At 40.9% G+C, this 21,579-nt stretch overlaps 1 protein-coding gene across 1 annotated transcript in view; it reads left to right on the plus strand.

Moving 5' to 3' along the window:
* Positions 1–18,325, plus strand: part of cd276 (CD276 molecule) — a 199,916-nt gene extending 181,591 nt beyond the window's left edge. The window contains exon 8 of the mRNA XM_080437751.1: positions 15,698–18,325. The gene's annotated coding sequence lies outside the window, so the exon portion shown is untranslated. The remainder of the gene's footprint in view (positions 1–15,697) is intronic.
* The last annotated feature ends 3,254 nt before the right edge of the window (positions 18,326–21,579 follow it).

Consider the following 21,579-nt stretch of genomic DNA (forward strand, 5'->3'; position numbering starts at 1 on the left):
CAAATAAACTTGCCTTGTTTTGCCAATTCTACAGTTAAATTAACACTCAGGATTTTTTTGTGTATTTACTGTTACCCCCCCCCCACCCCCGTAGGGAACAAACAAATTCCAATATCAGCCAAATTGAAATTGATGGAGTGCCTAAAAAAAAACATCCACGGCTGCACATCAAAACCTCGAGGAGGGGAAATATCACTATTAGGTTTTTTAATTCTGTGACAACAAAACATAAAAAAAGACCCCTGGCCTCTGTGAAGTCAGTCCCCCTGTTGGATACAGAAGCTTTTCCCTAAATAAAATATGGCGGGACAGTACAAAGAACAGGAGAGTGAGAGGGCATGAGGCTTATTATCCATGTGCTACATTCAATAAATGGCATGAGGCTTATTATCCATGTGCTACATTCAATAAATGGCTGAGTACCTCTTTACAACGTTGGTTTCCGTGATCCCATGATCCCATATACAAGGGATAATCAATGGGGAGCGGGTCATCTTCTCACGGCTACTTAATAGAGACATTAATAGATTGACCCAAAGGTAAAAACAAAACGAAGGATTTCATTGTTTACGGCCCATTAATTTATGCCAGGTGCTTCCAGTGCAACGCGGTCACCTCGGAAAACAAAGGGAAGGGTTGATCAAATAGAATACATTTTGGGTTACTGCGGTGTCTATTTCAAAAGCGTCCTTGAGATGTTTGTTGACAGTTGTCTGGTTTGACGTCATTAGTTTTATTTTTTACTTGTTTTATATTTGACATGGCAGATACCTAGGACGCCCTCTCAGCGAGGAATAATCCTTGAATCAAAGGCGATAGGAATACGTCTGAGCTCAATTTGGGGTGTCACAGCAAAGGTTTGAATACATACGTACGAAAAGGAGATGTATCAAGTTTTTTGTTAGCAAAACATTCTACAAAACAAATAGTTTTTGCTTTGTCAATATGAGGTGTGTAGACAGATGGCAAATATAATCAAATTTCAATGAAGTCAACCACACAACAAAGTGTGGGAAAAGTGATGGATCTTTTTGAGTGTGGAGACTCGAGTAGATTTACAAATGAGGCAGACAGGACTCAATCTGAATCTAAAGCACTGTTTCCCAAACAGTTTTATGGGTCGCGAGTAAATATCCCTTTCTTTTTTGTTTCCTACTTCCTACTTTCCTACCTATTTTGTTATTAATTATTATTTCAAAAGATTTTTTTTTTTTTTTTCATAAATTAAAAACAAATTCAAACATTGTTCAAAATAATTTCATTAAAAAAAAAAAAAGCTTTCAAGTAGTGAAAATAGGCGACCTACAAGCTCGAAACTTAAGTACAATCTACAATCTAGTTTTAGATTATTATTATAAAAAAAACATTAACCAATTATGCCCTGTTTTATAATTTGGATATTTGGAAATAGCCGATCTACAAGGTCACTACGCGTCTCATCGCGACCCATTGTGACCTTGTAGATCTGCTATTTTATTTTGTTTTCACACAGGACATTTACTTGTAACAGAGTATTTCTGCATTGTGGTATTGCTACTTTTACATAAGTAAATTGTCTCTGTCGGGTGGAAACCTCACATGACCAAAATAACTGTTACTTTTCAGGATTCAAATAAAAAAAAAGCAAAAGTGCTTTTGATGCTTTTATGTGACGCTGTAGTGTGATCAAGAAGGCCGTTAATTCACGAAAAAAAAACACAAAAAGTTCCAATATGGCTATGAGGTTTCTGTCTGACAAAAAGCTGACCACAATCCAGCTCTTGCCGCCCGCGGGGCGTGTGCACGAAACGAGTGCGAGAATTTCACGGGACCCCGCCCGCTTGCCTCATCTCCGCCCTTCAACTTCACCCTGCGTGTCCCAAATAATCGCCCGGCCTCTCATTGACAACGAATTACTAACGGCGTGTCAATCGCTCCCCGTCTGAAACAGCCTTTAGTGTTACCCTGCAATAACACTGTGTGATTCACCGTGCACTGGCCTGCAGGCGCCATCGACCGCCACTAAAAAACTATCCAAATGTCTTTTACATTTCGTTGCCGTCGGACAGAAACCTCTTATCTCCATATTTGAACCGTTTGTGTTTTTTTCGTAAATCAACGCCCTACTTGATCATACTACAGCGTCACACGAAAGCATCAAAAGTAGCAGATCTACAAGCTCGAAACGCGGCGCGAAGCGACGCGTTTCGAGCTTGTCGATCTGCTACTTTTGCTGTTTTTGAATTTGAATCCTGAAAAGTAACGGTTTTGGACATATGAGGTTTCCACCCGAACAGAGACGATCTGTAAAGCGGCCAGAGTGCCAGTGGGTAACCTTGATCTGTTTGCAAAAAGCAAAGGACTGTCAGAATTCCTGTTTGTAAAAATATGTTGCCCTCTGTATGGCTTTGAAATGTTTCACTTCCACCGGCGACTTAAGATCAGTTGGAGGTGCTTTTCAGGAAAGTCTACAATAGCTAAGTGGAAGCTACCACACTGTGAGTGTGATACCACTAGTCGGCTATACATCTTGTATCTCCATATTTACCTTCCATGTTTATTATTTTATGTTGGTAAATTAATGCCCTATTTCGTCATACTTCAGTGTCACACAAAAGTAGCCAAACAAAATAGCCGTTCTGAGTTTGTAGCAAATTTTTTAAAGAAAAATGTGAGTCTGTGGGTTTTATAAATACTGAACCAATGGAAAGTATTAACAAGAGCTTTTGACTAAATAATAACTACATTGGACCTACTTTTGGATTATTTTTGGACATACAAGGTTTCCACCTGGCAGCAACAATAGGTTTGTGCGTGCGTGCATGCGTATGTGTGTGTGTGCCTGTGTGCGTGTGTGTGTGTGTGTGTGCGTGTGCGTGTGTGTTAGGTTAGGAGGGGTGTAACGGTGCAAGTAAGGCTGCCCTATTATGAGGATTATCCCTGGAAACTGGGATAATCCTGATTATTGTGCTGATTATCGTAATCACTTTTATTAATCAGCAGGATGATTTTTGATCGGAAAAAGATGACTTTATAATATTTGTAATGCCTTTGTTGCTCATTGTGCTTCTCAGTGTCATGTCCTTTTGGTCAAAATAGTATGTAATGGTCTCTGTGATTGTATGGGTCCTGTGGGAGCCTTGTGGATGGAGTGATGGGTGGGACAATGTTTTGTTTATTACTTCATCCTTGTGTAATGCTGAGGGGAACGATGAGAGGAAGGTGCAACAGCTGACAAAACAAGATGGCTGAATTATAATAAGTGAATGAATTAAGTTTCATTATTCCATAATTGTGAAACCTGAAATCACAATTTTCCATTTGTTTCGATTAATTGTGCAACACTACTGTGCGTTTAAGTGATTCAGTGTACGTCAGTTCAGACGATATCTCTCCTATGTGGGCGGGTAGTTAGCTAAAGACGGGGGAAATATATATTTATATATAATAACGGGCCGGTTGTCAGCCCAACGGGCATATGCCCAAATGCCCAATGGTCAGTCCGCCCCTGAATGGTGGCATACAAAAACAGCAACATGAAATGATGTGACATGTTGTGAGCTTGTAGATCTGCTATTTTCACATTTCTTTTTAATAATCATTCATTAATTGTAATCGAAGCAAAAGTATGAAATAATCGAGATATTTATTTATTTAAAGTCACATCGCCCAGCCTTAATGTGATGTACGCCGCTGGTTCCAGGGGGTCCCTATCAAAAGTAGTTAACTTAGCATCACAATCATCGTAACTCTTTGACTGTCAATGACGAGATTTCTCGTCATATTTTGCTAAGGCGCAGACTGCCAATGACGAGAATGACAAGATTTTCCTGTCGTTTTCCGTGGTTTTACGCTAGATGGCGCTGTTCGCTAACACATGAGTCACCATTTGACTCCTAGTGAGGCACTGAAGCAGCAAATCATGTGATCGCGAAAAAAAGCCATCCACATTCACTTCCATGTTAATGGATTTGGAAAGATTGCTTTTTCTCTGCTTTCTGTTGCTTTGTGGCGGAAACAGCCCACATTCAACTGCCCACAACTATGGAATGGATTATTGCGGCGGCACACATTTTTCTCCGATTCCACGAGACCCTCCTACGTCTTTTAAAGCGATCGGCGGGTTGATCGTTGTGAAGAATAATATTCTATTATTTTTCAAAGGTTAGTGGAAACACTCGGAAATCGCTGGCAGTTGCTTAGCAAACAATGTTGTATTTCTGCCAGTCAAAGAGATAACCACTTTCTCCATTTATGCGTTGGCTAATAAAAAATAGCAGATGTACAAGCTCACAGCGCGTCACTTCGTGCCGCGCTGCAAGCTTGTACATCTGCTATTTTTGAAAATATTTGAAAAATATCTAATATGTTTGGAAAATGAATAATTGTGTATTTCTTAACTCATTGACTGCCAGAGTTAAAACCTCGTTCATAGCAGCCCTTGCCAGCGATTTTCGTGTTTTTTTGTTTCGTTATTTTGTTATTTAATTCACATCTAGAAAGTCTACCTTGACACTTGAATCGTTTTGATCGTTCCACCACCAGAGAGCAGCATATACCAAGCTTGATCGCCTCTCGATCACACTCGCCCCCTCCCAGACCCACTCACACAGTGAAACACATGAACCGGAAGTGAAATCTCTCAGATTCTGTTATCGGCGAAAATTACTTTGTGATACACAACGGGGATGACTGTTCGTCACCCAGACCATAGATTATAGGAGGGGAGGTCTCCGATCGCTTTTCATAGCGTGTGAAAAACCGTTTGTTTCCCTATTATGGTCGAAAATGACTGGGGGGAAAAATGTAAAACCGAAAACGGAACCCAAGTCATGGAACCGGATGCAGTGGTGGTTGAAGTAAGTGGAACCCGAAACTTAGCCTGATTCATAACAGAATAGCGTGATCAGAGCATAAAGATCAATAAAGACGTTAGATCGCATTAATGCGATCCTGGCGGCCAAGCGCGCTATTTATTAGATCGCGTTAATGCGATAATGGCGGCCAATGAGTTAACACAACTCTTCTCTACTGGGAGAAAGTCTTTTCAGATGGAGGTCAATTTGGGGGTCCTTAGCACAAAAAAAGTTTGAGAACTAACTGATGTATGTGTGGTACTGAGACAATGACGTGCTAACTGTTTATTTCCTTGACTTCCAGACAGTTTGTGTGTCTGTCTCAACAGCCTCATCCGTCTCATCTCTGTGTCACGCTCACACGGTGATCATTGTAATGCCTACTTCCTGTGTGATCCGCATGATGAAAATCCAGGCACTTCGCTCTTTTTATGTCAGCCATTTGTTGAAATGTTAATGTCTCGGGCGACGAGAGGACACCCGCGCATCTGTGAATAGGCCTATAAGTTTTATAATTATACTTTTCCTGGGCAGCGAGAATCTCCATGCTGTCCATTTTTGATCATCCAGTAATGGTCTTTAACCCATTAAGACCGGGAACGCATCTGTGTCATTTTTTTATTTCTTTGGCTATTCGAAAATAGCAGATCTACAAGCTCATAGCGCGGCACTGAGTTAGGATTTAATGGGTTAAGAATGATAAAAGTCCAGCAGCTGCCTCATTATCCACATACTACTTCTCCAAGGTTATTCACACCTCTGTGAAGTGGAGAAGCGTTCGCCTGTCTAAGTTCCTTTGGCTGCCGTTTTGTCTTTCATAATTACTGCCATTGTTGTCGCTTTCCCTGCAATGTCGTGACGGAAACAGACGGCTCGCAGCGTTTCTCGCGTCGCTCTGCAAATAATACGTGGCGGAGGAAGTACTAAAAATAGCAACGCTCACAATATAGAAACACATCTGTTATGTCAAAGTCCTGTATTCCAAATGTTGCTGGAGTAAAAGTACAAAAGTATTGTACTTTTAGTAATTGTACAATTGTTTTTTTCTTGAAGGTTTCGAAATTTCCCCAAAAATAAATAGAAAAAAAATAGCCGATCTACAAGCTCACGCCACGACGCGTTGTGAGCTTGTAGATCGGCTATTTTCGAATAGATGAAGACGGAGTCGAATGCATCCCCCACTTAATACTTCTTGGAGTAGATTAAATAAGATGTATTTTATTATTCACAAGGGAAAACCGCTTTGCTCGGGGTCGATGCATACATTCAAGACAAGACAAATATACACCACAATTAAAACACACCAGCAACGGACAATAAAGACAAGAAGTATACTTCAATTCTGTAAAAGGCATGCCTAATTCTGAATTTAAAAGGTAGAAGTAGCTATAAAGTATTACAAAAATAAAAATACTCAAAATTGTACTCAAGTACAGTACTTGAGCAAATGTACTTAACCACTTAAACCACTCTAATACATCGGTATTGTGGGGAAAGCTTTTGCTGAAAATGGCAATAGATCTTTCCCACAATAACAGAAAACAGAAAATACATTAGTATTGAGCCCTGAGGGACCCTGGGTTTAAGTGGTTAATTTGCTTTGCTCTACAGATAATTACTCAGATTGTTGTCATTTCCATCATTGTCACCAAGACACATGTGTTGAGTTTGATCTGCAAATACAACATGGTCCCTATCTGGCAGAAACCTTGTGTCTCCGTATTTCAACTTTTTGTGTTTTTTCTCGTAAGACCCGAGGCTGGTTCTACAAACGCCTTCTAAATCAGTAGTGCTTTTTTGAAAATGTTCAAACAATAGCGGATGTACAAGCTTGAGCTTGAGCTTGAGCTTGTACATCTGCTATTTTTGATTAGCCAACGCTAAAATCTAAAACGAGTGTTGCACAAAAGCAGTGAAAATAGCAGATCTACACGACACGTTGGAGCTTGCAGATCTAGATCTTGTATATTTGAAATGTTTTTAAAACAATAATATATATATTTTTTAAAGGAACGTTTTCTGGACATACAAGGTTTCCACCCGACAGCAACGACATAAATAAAAGGCGGGATTGGAGGACAATGAAATATGGCACTTTCTATTTCAATGCAAATGAGCGGCATGCAGGAAGAAGGAGACACAGCGTGTTGGATGTACAGTGCTTTCATTAGGATGAATCCACAACGCATGCCTGTATCTTCTAAGTGAAACAATCTCCTATAGGCCCAGTAAATTAGTTTGCAATTCCCTCTACCTGCTGTAAATTAATCTGTCCATCAGCTGGCATCTCAACCCGGGAGGAAAAAGAGGAACACGCACACGCACACGCACACACACACACACACACACACACACACACACACACACACACACACACACACACACACACACACACACACACACACACACACACACACACACACACACACATTCCCTCCCTCGGGGAGAAGTTTGCTCTCAACACTTAACTAAGTTGGAGCTTTACTTTTGATTGCTAGTGTTAACAATCCCGGAAAATCCTATCAGGGGGGTTGGCTCTGACTCTGTCGGTTATTTATTTATTTAGTGTGCGTGCGTGCGTGCGTGCGTGCGTGCGTGCGTGCGTGCGTGCGTGCGTGCGTGCGTGCGTGTTTGTGTGTGTGTTTTTGTTTGTGTGTGTGTGTGCGTGCGTGTGCGTGTGCGTGTGTGTACTTGTGTTACTCTACTTGCTAGGGCCAAAATGTCCCCACAAGGATAGTAGAATTTGAGAAACAGACGGTGAGGAACATCTTCTGTTGTCCTCACTGGTTGTTTTATGGTAAAAAAAATGTATTTTAGTCTTACTTGGTTTTGGAGTTATGCCTGATTTATAATTATCCACTTAAAGGGATAGTACCCAAAGAAATATATTTTTTTCCCCATCGATTAGTCACCCCATGGAGACTATTTTTTGTTTTTGTTTGTCGCATTCTTAAGCCAATAATTTGATGACCAGCGGACCGGTAGGCAGCAGTTCCGGTAGGAGACACAAAGGAGACTCTTTGTGTCTCCTACCGGAACCGCTGCCGGTCATCAAATTATTGGCTTAGGAATGTGACAAAAACTAAAAGATATCCATGAATTCAAGTCTCCATGGGGTGACTTATCGATAGAAAAAAAGTCATTTTGGGGGTGAACTATCCCTTTAAACCCTAGCATCCGTATTGTGGGGAAGGCTTTTGCTGAAAACAGCGAGGTTTAAGTGAGCTTGTCGATCGGCTATTTAACAGAAAAAATAACAGAAAACAGAAAAGACACTGGTATAGAGCCCTGAGGGACTCCGCTCACCCTTATGGGGTTGCTGCAGTGCCGCTTTTAGTATACAATGATGCCAATATTTTTTGTAATGTTACTCAAGCCAAAATTTGAATGCATGGACTTTTACTTGTAACAGCTGTATTTCTACATTGTGGTATTGCTTAGCCTGGAAACCAGACAAATATGCCAGTGTGAGGGACTAGTGGAGAAGAGATCCCGTAGAACTAAAAGAAAATATATTTTATGTTCGGTTGCACTCGGTTGCTGCGCTCTGAAAATAGCAGATCTACAAGCTCTCAACGCGTCGCAGCGCGGCGCGTTGTGAGCTTGTAGATCTGCTATTTTCAGCATGCAGCCAAGTGTAAAATCAGCCATTATACCACGCCATTAAGGCACCGCCAAAATACATTTTAATCGACTAAATCAACTGTATATTTAGTGGAGTAAAATGTTATGTCATTTAGTCGACTAAAACTAGACAAAAACTAAAACATTTCAGATGACTACAAGATGACTAAAACTAAATGAAATTTTATTCAAAAGACTATGACTAAAACTTGGTGTCAAAATCAACGCTGGCCCCTTTGAAATGTAGGTTCCACACAGAGACTCCAGACTAATATCTACGCAGTGATAAATTAGTGTGGCCATGCTAGATATTGCCACGTTTAGTGCTTCTTCCACCGCTGTCAAAGCTCCTGTCTGCACCAGATAGGAGCCTTTTGGAAGTAGATGTGAACGGGACGAGGCCACCGGGGCATGCAGGTGTGAACATCTAGTGTTGTGTTCATGTGGGTGATGGATTAGGAGGTCGAGGCGCCGTGCCCTCTGAGAAGAGGGTGACTGGGAAACCAAAGTGGGTTTTGAAAACGCAGTGCCGCTCTTTAATAAATATTGTTGCTGTTGGGCAGAAACCCCTTATCTCCATATTATAACTTTTTGTGTTTTTTCGTAAATGAACACCCTGTATTTGATCATACTACAGCGTCACACAAAAGCATCACAAGTAGCAGATCCACAAGCTTTCGGGTGCAAACCTTGTATGTCAGTTTTCCTGAAATTGGAGGGGAAAAAATTACCTGTGTTCCAAGGGGTCCAAATGTAGTTGTTATTTAATCAGACAACCTTAAACACTTTCACTGTCACTTTAAAAAAAAGTTCAGATCTACCAGCTCACAACTCGTCGCAATGTGACTCGTTGTGAGCTTGTAGATCGGCTATTTTAGCAAATTTTGGGGCGACACTGTTGTACCGACAAAGTACAAAAAAATATATTTTAAAACACTTGAAACATGGAGATACAAGGTTTCTGTCGGACAGTGACAATATAATGGCTACAGAGATGACAGAGATGCTCCAGCCTTAGGTTGGCTCAGGCTGTAGCTGTATCACTTCTGCCTTGACATTTTTGAAGCTGTCAGCGATTCCATCTGGGTTTTATTTAGGATTTTCCCCTCGATGGGGGACTGTCATGGCATAGAATCAAATAGAGGGACCGTAATGTGTGTCGATTAACCCAGTCAATCCGGAAACGCTTCTGTGTCATTTTAGATTTCTTTGGGCTATTCAATAATAGCAGATATACGCGCCACCGAGTGCCGCACTATGAGCTTGTAGATCTGCTATTTTTGAAGTTTTTGAAAGTTTGTCCAAATCTTTGAATATATGTATTTTTAAGCAAACATTGGTAACTCAAATCTTTGCTTCTGAGGATTCTACAAATGTCTTCTAAATCCTAACAGTTTTTTTTGTTAAACTTATGTTTTCAAACTTTTTCATGTCAAGGACCCCCAAAATTATATGTATTTGGCCATGGACCCCCATCTGAAAATATGTTGTTCCAGGGACCCCCAGAAGCAAAGGTTTGAGTAAAAATGTTTTCCTTGAAAATATATATATTTTCATAGATTTGCACACATTTTCAAGATTTTTTTCAAAAATAGCAGATCTACAAGCTGCCGCTCTATGAGCTTGTAGATCTGCTATTTTTGAATAGCCAAAGTATAAAATAATGGTTATAGCTCAAATCTAAAATGACACAGATGCGTTCCCAGTCTTAAAGGGTTAAGAAATATGAGAGTGTTTGTGAAAGAACAAAGAACCATTATAAGCAGTGATGGATTCTAGGGACTAAAAGCGGACCTTTCCCAGATGACCTGTAAAGTCTGGATGGTTCATGATATACAGTAGCACAAGCTCATGAATGTATTTTGGCCCTAAAACAATCAATGCTTTATAATACAAAAGTTATAATACAATTATTTGACCTACTGGGAGCCTGTGTACAAATCTAAGAACTAGAGTGGCATGCTCCACTCAGTGGTGTAAAGTAAAGTAACTAAGTCAATTGTGTCGATCAGCTACTTTTGAATTTGAATCCTGAAAAGTAACAGTTTTGGACATTATGGGCTCTATAAAGGGCCGAACTGGCTAAACCCACTAATTTGGGATTTAGGACTGGGCAAGGGGCGTTCCCCCGCAAAAGTTGCTATTTTGGGACACCTGCTTTAACCGCAAAACACCTGCCCTACCCGTTACATTATGCATAGGTGTGTGGTTTGGGCGTTACAATAATAAAACCACTGTGCCAGATGCCATTGCCTTTAAGAGAAGCAAGCCATTATCCCCAATGCAATCTTACCTCTCCTTTCTCCCTGTCTGCAGTGTTGCCAGGTCTGCTTATTATAAGCCACATAGGGCTTGTTTTTCTGTACAGTTGCTTGTAAATAATGGTAGAATGGTTGTGAGCTTGTAGATCGGCTATTTTCAGACGATCTCAACCACCTGTAAGTCCAGGTCCATTTGGTTCCATTTGTACACTCTCAGAGTTAGACCTGTAAGGGTCCCGGACCCCAGGTTGAGACCCAGTGGCATCGATTATTAGCTTATTCTTTATGGCACAGCTCTACATGAGGCTAGCTGTTTATAAGAGGGTCTGTCTTTGTGTTTTGTCTCAGTTTGTGTGTGTGTGTGTGTGTGTGTGTGTGTGTGTGTGTGTGTGTGTGTGTGTGTGTGTGTGTGTGTGTGTGTGTGTGTGTGTGTGTGTGTGTGTGTGTGTGTGTGTGTGTGTGTGTGTGTGTGTGTGTGTGAGAGTGCGTGCGTGCGTGCGTGCGTGTATGTTTCTCCAGAGCTACAGTAATCTCACAAACCGCTGGACTGATCTGCCCCACATTTATTTTGCACACTGCCAAGTAGGCTGACTTAGAACCTCTTCAAATCTTCTTTCACATTGTTGTATACTTTTTGAAGTATTTTAACTTAAATTGTATAATGTTAAGGTTACGGTTACACGGTTAAGGTTAGGCACATTGCTAATGCGTAAGGAACTGCCAAGCGCAGCGACTATACTGGCCAATCACAGCCAGTCTCTAGGCAGAAAGAGTGTGTAGAGAGGAATAAAGCGTTACAGGCCGGCCACATGAAGCCACGCCATTGTCCCCATGTGAATTCCAAGATCCACACCATTAGATTCCCCCCCTCCCCCCATCCAACTCACAGAAAAATGGCCAAAAAAGCTAAATGGGTTCATTTAACTCTCCGAGTCACACTCTCACTGTTGTACAGTCCACCTCTCTGAGTCAAACGAACATCCGGGATTGTCATAGCGCACTATCACAGTGGCTGAAGTCCATTGTTTTCATTTAGAGAGTCCAGCTGCATTGAGGTATGGGTGATTGACTCTAATTATGTATCTAAACCCAACCACGGAGCTTGAAGCCGGCTATTATTGCTTTTTAAATGGTGAGGTAGGAGGGCTTCATGTGTGACATAATTCAATTCCGTGCCGAGTTAATTCTGCGACCAGTTTAACCCAATGAGACCGGGATCTTTGAATGTATATTTACATTTTGTACTCAAATCTTTGCTTCTGGGGGTCCCTGGAACAAAATATATTGAGATGGGGGTCCGCGGACAAATACATATCATTTTGGGGGTCCTTGACATGAAAAAAGTTTGAGAACCACTGATATTATAGCAACATAAGTAATACAAAAAAACTGTTAGGATTTAGAAGACATTTGTAGAATCCGCAGAAGCAAAGATTTGAGTAAAAAATGTTTGCCAAAATATATCATAGATTTGCACCAAATGTTCAAGATTTAAAAAAAAATAGCTATATAGTATATCTGCTATTTTTTAATAGCCAAACTACAAAATAATGGTTTACGTGGTTACACAGATGTGTTCCCGGTTTAAATGGGTTAATGGTGCAGGGAGAACAGTTTCTTTTAGCCTGCCGTGCTGTGCTGGCGGTGGGCTTGGAGTGGTCTACAGAGACCCCGGAGTGAGGAGGAGACTACATTATAAGTTTCAGAGAGGCAGTAACCAGCGGTGGAACGTAACCAAGTACCACTGGTGGAAAAAGTGCTCAAATGTTTTACTTATGTAGAAATACTCTGTTACAAGTAAAAGTCTGGAATTCAAACATTTACTTGAGTAAAAGTACAAAAGTATTGGTATGAAAATGTACGTACCAAAAGTTAAAGTACTAAAATGTTTGAAAATAGCAGATATACAAGCTCCGAGTGCCACGCTATGAGCTTGTAGATCTGCTATTTCTTTGAAAAATCATGAAAATGTGTGCAAATCACAGTTAACAAAAAAAAAACGTATGTCGCTATATCAGTGGTGTTCCAACTTTTTCATGTCAAGGACCCTCAAAATTATGTATTTGGCCACGGATCCCTAGCCTGGTAAACCCTCCCTCCGGAAATCTCGTTTGTAATTTATTTCAGGAGTGACTGGCATGATCGCCCATTCTGCAATTTTGGCTGTGGGCTGGAGTTGGGCGGGATTAATACCGTTGACTGACAACCCCTTTCAGCCAATCAGCAGTGTCCCACTTCAGCCAGTGCATTTTTACCACTACCAGACTATGTGACGCAACGGGACTTTTGAGACGGCCATGCCCAAAATAGGTTGCCTTATTCGGATACATGCGTGTCACTGCCTGCCCCTGCCGGTTCTCTAAATTTTAAATTTTAAATAGGCTCTGTCATGATTAATTGACCACATATATGAAGTTAAACAACTAAATTCTATCCAAACGATATCTTATAAGTAAATTCCGTGCCTCAAAATAGAAGTTTGAGAGCTTTCTGAAGTTTAAAAACAGCGGAGAAAATAGCGCACAGAAAAGATGGCTGCCGTTCGTGTTTTGTCGGCTGCATTCAGGCTGCACTCGGTGCCATTCGGGCTCACTCGAACTCGCCACCTGATTGGCCAACTTTCGCTGTCAATCACAGAACGATGAGCGACGACGCTGATAGGCTCGTTTTTTTGGTAATGCGCTAGAAACGCCCATACAAGCCTTCAGGCCAGACTCCTTCCTGAAATCAAATGGAAATGAGATTTTCCGGAGGGAGGGTTTACCAGGCTAACGGATCCCCATCACAAAATATGTTGTTCCAGGGACCCCCCAGAAGCACAGATCGGAGTTCAAAATGTTTGCTTTAAAACATACATATATTCAAAGATTTGCACACATTTGAAATAATTTTCAAAAATAGCAAGCTCATAGCTATGAGCTTGTAGATCTGCTATTTTTGAATGCCAAAGAAATCTAAAATGACACAGATGCGTTCCCTTAAAGGGTTAAGTAAAACATGTGAGTACTTCCACCACAGCATAGAGGCAGTGTAACGTGTGTAGCAGAATGAAAGACTGCTTCCAAATGTGTTTGGACGCATGCAGGAGCTGCAGACTGCTAATCAAAAGCTTTGCTACTGGGATAATTAAGTGTCCCGTTTAATGATGACAAATGGATTTACTTATCTTTTCATTCATCATTTTTCAAACTTGATCTTCTGTTTCTACATTATGAGTTCTCTATCTGTGGCTGAATCTCTCTATCACATTGATTGGTATATGGTATATGACCAGTCAGTGTGTCATGAATTTATTTTGTTTTTTTTTGTTCTGAAACAACAACAGTCTCCCTGTCTCTCCAGCTCTATTAAACAGAAAATACATTTTCAGGTGGGTTGCCAATTTCATTCAGTCAGAAGAGACTCAAGAGAGTACCCATTTATCAGCAGTTTTATAGTGTTACTATCACAATACAGTCATTTAACCACTTAAAACCCTCTAGACTTATTAAACTGGACCTGAGTTTGCTCTGTATAGACCACAAATCTCCTTGCCAAAAATAGCCAATCTACAAGTTCACTCTGTGTCCTGTTTGCGACGCATCGTGAGATTGTAGATCGGCTGTTTTTTAGCCAGAAATAACCAGATAACCTGTTTTTTAACCAGAAAATGGATGCTGGGGGGTTCAAGTGGTTAACGCTTATTCGGTCAGCAACACTCACGTCAAAGTAACTTTGACCTTTTATTGCAACACATGGAACACAGTTAAACTTGGCGTTAAAGGCTCCGCTCTTGGAGATGTTCCCTGAATTTGGTCCAAGCAGCAAGCGAGGCAAAATCAGGGAATGTTAATCAAAACCCCCACAGGGATACAATATCCAACAATAAGCAATACATTGTCATATTAGCTTAAAACAGCAGATATAATATCACAGGTTTTTGTGCTTATAATGCCAGACTCTGATCAAAAGGTGGAGGCTGGGGTGGAGGAGGCAGCTAAGCAGCAGTGAAGCAGACAGCGAGACAAGCAGAGACCTAGTGAATGCAAAGCCGTATTTAAAGGAACCTTTTTGTTAAGGCGTGAGCTGTGATTGGAGTATGAATGTGTGACGTAATGACCAGCAGAGCTGTGAATGGCTGATGTTTACATCAGCTGACTGGCGTGCAAGACTTCCGTGTCCTGCATGAACTAACGCTATGCTTCATTTTTAACAAAGAAATATCACATACTGCACCTTTAACCCGTTAAAACCGGGAAAGCATCTGTCATTCTAGATTTCAGAGTTGGCTTTTGAAAAATAGCAGATCTACAAGCACACAGCGTGTCACTTCGTGCCGCGCTGCAAGCTTGTACATCTACTATTTTTGAACATTGTTCAAAAATCTTGAGAGAACTAATTGATTTAAAGGCATTTGTAGAATCGGCCTCAGGTCTTAACTCTTTGCCTGCCACCAACGAGATTTCTCGTCAGATTCTGCTAAGTTTGACCAGATTTGTGTTTTCAGTGGTTTTCCACCAGATGGCGCTGTTCGCTCCCGTATGAATGATTCCTCGCCTGTCAGAAAAGGATAGAGCCGGAAACTATGTATTTTTTTTTAAGAAACAGCTTGTTTACTTCCTGTTTATTCGTTGTGGAAAAATGGCTTTATCTCCATTCCTGTTGTCTTTTGGCAAAAACAAGCCACATTCAAATGGCCACAACTATGCAACGGATTACCGCGACCGGACGATTTTTTCCACCCGATTCCACGAGACTCCTGTGCGTGTAACGAGGCGATCACGGAAAATATTCCATGATTTTTCTAAGGTTAGCTAAAAAGCTCATAAATCGCTGTAGCAGTAGAGTGGCAAACGATATGTTATTTCGTGGCAGTCAAAGAGTTAATATGGGTTAAATGAACACTGAGGATTTCAGCCTCACCCCCCCCCCCCCCCCCATGAACAGTCTGACAGCTAGAGGCCTTATTGTGTGTTTTCTCTCTCTCTCTCTCTCCAGGAGTCAGAGCCAGACGGTTGGGTGTATATGAGATGAGTCTGGCGGTGGGTAATCCCACTCCACCTATCCATCAACCTGGAGACTATTTCCAGCCCGTCCCCTACAGAATGTCAAAGCCTCGCCGAGCAGAAGATGAGGCCATCATCATCATCATCCCCCCCTCACCCCCCTCACCCCCCTCCCCTCCTCTCACCCCAACCCAGGTTCCCATCAAAACACATAAACACATCATATGCCATTATTCTACACAGCCCTCTCCTCCTCTCTCTATATCTCTGTCTCTGTCGGGCGAAGGAGGAGGGCCGCCAGCGGTGAGCGGATGTACAGTCGACGGCGGGAGAGGGCTAAAGCGTTAGCATCCTTTTGCAATAAATCGGTTGTTGTCGTGCGGAAACCTCGTATCTCCTCGTTTGTAATTTTATTTTTTTATTTTCAGAAATCAATGCCCTGCTTTGTTGTATAGCAGTGTCGGGTAAAAGTCGTGAAAATAGCAGACTCAAAATAGCAAGCTCGCTCTATGTCGCAATGTGACGCGTTGTGAGCTTATTAGATCTGCAATTTTTTTGCTCTTACTGAAAAGTCGTTGATTCTGTCTGGGGCAGTGTTTATTTCTACATCCATTTTTTATTAAGTTTTAGTCATAGTCTTTTGAATAAAAATCCATTTAGTTTTAGTCATATTTTAGTCATCTGAAATGTTTTAGTTTTTGTCTAAATATACAGTTGATTTAGTCGACTAAAATGTATTTCGGTGGTGCCTTGATGGCGTCGTAATGGCTGATTTTACACTTGGTTGCATGAAAATAGCAGATCTACAAGCTCACAACGCGTCGCAGTGTGACGCGTTGTGAGCTTGTAGATCGGCTAATTTCACTTGACTTGTCTTAGTTCTACTGGATCTCTTCTCCACCAGTCCCTCACTAACATTTTAGTCTAGTTAAAAAAAAATTACGAAATTGTCAATATATTTAGTCTTAGTTTTAGTCATCATAGCTCAGTTTTTATTTTGTTTTTGTCAGTGAAAAAAAGGTAGTCGACGAACATTTTTCGTTTTAGTATTAATCGACGAAATCAATACTGGTCTGTGGGTTATGAAAATTGAACCAACGAAAAGTATTCACAAGAGCTTGTGAGTAAATAATAATAATTACACCGGATCTATTTTGGAACACAGGTTCTTTTCTTTCCCTCCCCGTTTTCCTGAAACGTAACGGTTTCCGCCCGACAGCGACGAGATCGTCTCTGTGTATATCCAAAACTGTTACTTTTCAGGATTCAAATTCAAAAGCATCAAAAGTAGCATATCTACAAGCTCAAAACGTGTCATTTCGCGCCGCGTTTCGAGCTTGTGGATCTGCTACTTTTGATGCTTTTGTGTGAAGCTGTAGTACGATCAAGTAGGGCGTTAATTTAGGGGGGGGTAGAAAAAAAACACCTAAAGTTGTAATATGGAGATAGGAGGTTTCTGCCCGACCGCGACGATATGCAAAGGAGAAAGAGCAGTACGTGGGCCATTTTGAAAGCTTACCGGATTTGACAAGGCTTCCTTTCCATCCCCTCCCAGGTGTCACTCTCCTGTATAGGTTGTGATGGGGCGTTTCTGCCCCGAGATCTCCCGTCTAATGGAAAGTGAGAAGCTTAAAGAGATGACCCCGTCTGGGCCTATCCTATACCGCCGTGTCTCCCTCCCTCTTACTTCCTCCTGCACTTGCTAATTAGCGTCTGTCGCGGGAGTAACTTGTACCTGTCACTGTGTGCCACTCTCCTGTATTCAATAACTTGGGGGAATTGAAATTGAACGCCCTGCTAAGCTCCAACAAACTGCAAATGGTGCATGTGGGGTGGAATGGGGTACACCCTGATTTATTTTTTTCCCCCTCACTGACCTGACAGCCTTTATATGTTAAGGAATTGTTTTTAATGAACATGGAGCTCTCTCTTTTGGTTTATTTTACCCCTCTCTCACTGCTGGGCTGGAATGTCGCAACAATTCTAGACTTGTGTTTGTGTGTGTGTGCGTGTGTGTGTGTGTGCGTGCGTGTTGGGGGGGGGGGGGGAGTGGTGGACAGTAACGAACTACATTTACATGGCTTTCACTCCACTACAGTTCAAAGACAACATATTGTACTTCTAACTCCACTGCATTTCTAGGAAGGGGAAAAAAATTACATCATGAATTAACCACTGAAAGCCCTATTTCAAATATACCGTAGCGATATTTGTTGAAAATAGTGTCAAAGCAATGCATTGATATTGAAAAGAAAATGTACTTTGTAATTTGTACTTTTGAATACTTGAGTATGTTTTAAAAGCATGTGCATTTGAATGCTTAAACATTTTAAAAAGCAATTACTCTAGTACTCTTAACGCGAACTTGTACAATTTTGACAGAGCAACTTTCACTTGTAGTTGAGTAATATTTAACCTGGAGTATCTACACTTTGACTCAAGTACTGGGGTTGAGTACTTGTCTTTGTCCACCACTGGTTGAGGGTGGGGGTGGGGTTCAGGAGGTTGTACAGGATGTTTTATTGTATTTTGCAGGTACTCGAGCAAGTCTTAGTGCCAACTGTCCATGTATGAATAATGCCAAAGTGATTTTCTTAAGATAACTCAGTGCCTATTTACATTAAAGAGACATGGTGAAACCTTCATGGCCCTTGACAATTATTGGTCCTTTCAGGGTACGATTTGCTGGGGGGGAACATTTGTCAAATAGCTGATCTAGTACAAGCTTTTTATTAATATTTGTCTAAATAAATGGTGTTTAAGTCAGTGGTCAGTGTTCAAACATTAAAGTAGCATGTCAGAGAAAAAAAATCAAGATATCTCTATATATAAATAGCACACCAGCAGGCACATTATGTACATGAGGTTAAATATAAGGCGCAAACACATTGTTAGGTCCACGTTTTATCCCTGCTTCTGGTCAGACTCACAGACTGAATAACTTTTTGGTTAATGTAGACCGTCTGATATGTTTAATATTTAGGTAACCCTGGCCAGAGTCTTATATTAGAGAGTTCCGCCACTGAGGGGGCAGAAACAGCGTCGGTCACGTGGTTCATGTAAACAGGAAATAGTTACAAACGCCCATAGACTCCAATGCATTCAGTAAACTTCCTGGTTTAGGGCTTTGTCACTATTTGCCAATAGAAGGCTATGTAGAAGAAGACCTGGCCCGAAGAAGTGGACGGAGGAGGTGACGTAACTCTCCTTGAATGAATGGCTCTGACCCTGGCGTCTCTATTTTTGGGAACATTTTGTCAAATAGCTGATCTAGTACAAGCTTTTTATTGCTATTTGTCAGAGTATATAGTGTTTAACCTATTAAGACCTGAGGCCGATTCTACATGTCTCCTAAATCCCAACAGTATTCTGAAAAATGTTTCTATATCAGTGGTTCTCAATCTTTTTCATGTCAAGGACCCCCAAAATGATATGTGTTTGGCCACGGACCCCCATCTGAAAATATTTTGTTCCAGGGACCCCCAGATGCAAAAAATAGAGTTAAAAATGTTCGCTTTAAACAATATATATATTCAATGATTTGCACACATTTTCACTATTTTTCAAAAATAGCAGATCTACAAGCTCATAGCGCGGCACTCTGTGCCTATGCGCTATGAGCTTTTATATCTGCTATTTTTGAATAGCCAAAGTGTAAAATAATGCTTTTTAGATAAAAAAAAAAAATGACAGATGCGTTCCAGGTCTTAATGGGTTAAGTCAGTGGTCAAACATTAAAGTAGCATGTCAGAGAAGAAAGAAAAATCAAGATATCTATATATATATATATAAACACATTGGTAGGTCAACATGGCGGCCGATATTTTTGCACTATAAGGTGCAAAAAAGAAAAGATCCACATGGCAGGTCCACAGGGAAAGTAAAGTCCTCCTAGAGGAACAGATCCACGTGAAGGGAGGAAAAATAATCCCCGCCACGCTGCTCAGATTCACCCCTTCCGTGTTTTCCATTAATACTCGATGTATCTGCCGACTGGACTGTTCTGCATAATGAGCGAAACATGAATTATGCTCAATGTAATACAAATGTTTCATTTACATGCAGATCAATCCCCCCGACGTGTCCAATTGTTCCCAGTCACACCGCTCCTATTTTTAAGGCTCGTTCTAACTCTGTTTGCAGAATGCTCGCTCATCCCAAACATCTCGCCCTGTTCTGAATAATGAAAGTCTGCTGTGATTGTTTCGTGACTGACATTACCGTCTTCTCTGTCGGCTTGGAAACCTTGTATGTCCAAAACTGTTTCTTTTCAGGATAAAAATAAATAAATATAGAAAGTAGCAGATCTACAAGTAGCAGATCTGCTACTTTTGATGCTTTTGTGTGACGCTGTGGTATGATCAAGCAGGCCGTTAATTTACGCAAAAAAACACAAAAAGAATATGGACCTAAAGAGGTTTCTGCCCGACAGGAACGATATGCATATAATAGCTACCTGGCAAGGTAGTGTTACAAGTGAAAGTCCGGAATTCAAAATGTTACTTGAGTAAAAGTACAAAAGTATTGGTATCAAAATTTACTTAAAGTACCAAAACTAAAAGTACAAAAACGTTTGAAAATAGCAGATCTACAAGCTCACAACGTGTCGCGTTGTGAGCTTGCAGATCGTCTATTTTCAAATAGCCTATGTATAAAATAGGGCTAAAGTGGTTAAAGTATGTTTTATAATGATGATTTATATCTGCAAAGTAACTAGTAATAAAGTTTTCAAATAATTGTAGTGGAGTAAAAGTACAATAATTGCCTCTGAGATGTAGTGGAGTAAATGTAAAAGTATTGACAACACTCCAGTAAAGTAAGAGTACCTTAAAAAAAGTACAGTACTTGAGTAAATGTACTTAGTTGCTTTTCGCCACATACACAAGCATGCACATCCTATGTTCTCATCCTAAGCTGGATGAGAAGGCTGATGGAACCCAGGCTGTGCCTCCAAATGCAAGGATCTCTGGGTACAGTAGCCCTTGACCTTGCGGCGTGTCCTCATGGCCCAGACACCCGCTTGAAATTAAATTACAGATTAGTGGCTTTGGGCTGGCGGGGGGGCGGGGGGGTTATTTGGTTGGCCCCGCTCTGTGTCACTCCCATCCACACATACAGGGCCTGGGAAGAAATGTCATGGGATTTAAGGAGGAAAATGCCAGTCTCCAAGCAATTTTTTTCCCTTTAATTTCAAGCCTGAGTTTGTGCGTAGTTGCACGCGGGTGTGTCGCGCACCGAAAATAGCCGATCTGCAAGCTCACGACACGTTTTGAGCTTGTAGATCAGCTATTTCTGATGCCCGACTACGAATAAATCAGCCTTGATAATGTGTTGTAGCAAGACACCCCCGTAAAATGGAGATGCCTGTGAAGAGTCCCAAATCTTTGGTGAAGGAATAAGGGAAAGAGGGTGCAGGTGGGGATCAGTTTGGGAGTTATGAGTAATGGACAGTGGTGTAAAGTAACTAAGTAAATGTACTTATTACTATATTGCACTTTTACTCCACTACAATAATTTGAAAACTTAGTTACTAGTTACTTGGTAGATTTAGATTATTATTAAAACTTACGTGAACCACTTCAGCCCTATATACATTTCGACCATTTGAAAATAGCCGATCTGCAAGCTCAAAATGCGTCGCGATGTGACGCATTATGAGCTTGTAGATCAGCTATTTTCAAAGGATTTTTATACATTTGAAAATTTGTGAAATGGGACATTCTGCACAATGAGTACTTTCTACTTTTGGTACTTTAAGTACATTTTGAAACCAATACTTTTGTACTTTTACTCAAGTAAATTTAGAATTCCAGACCCTTACTTGTAACAGATTATTTCTACTTTGCGGTACTGATACTTTTACTTAAGTAAAAA

Source organism: Gymnoscopelus braueri, assembly GCF_963280865.1.
Source record: "Gymnoscopelus braueri genome assembly, chromosome: 1".
Classification (NCBI taxonomy): Eukaryota; Metazoa; Chordata; class Actinopteri; order Myctophiformes; family Myctophidae; genus Gymnoscopelus; species Gymnoscopelus braueri.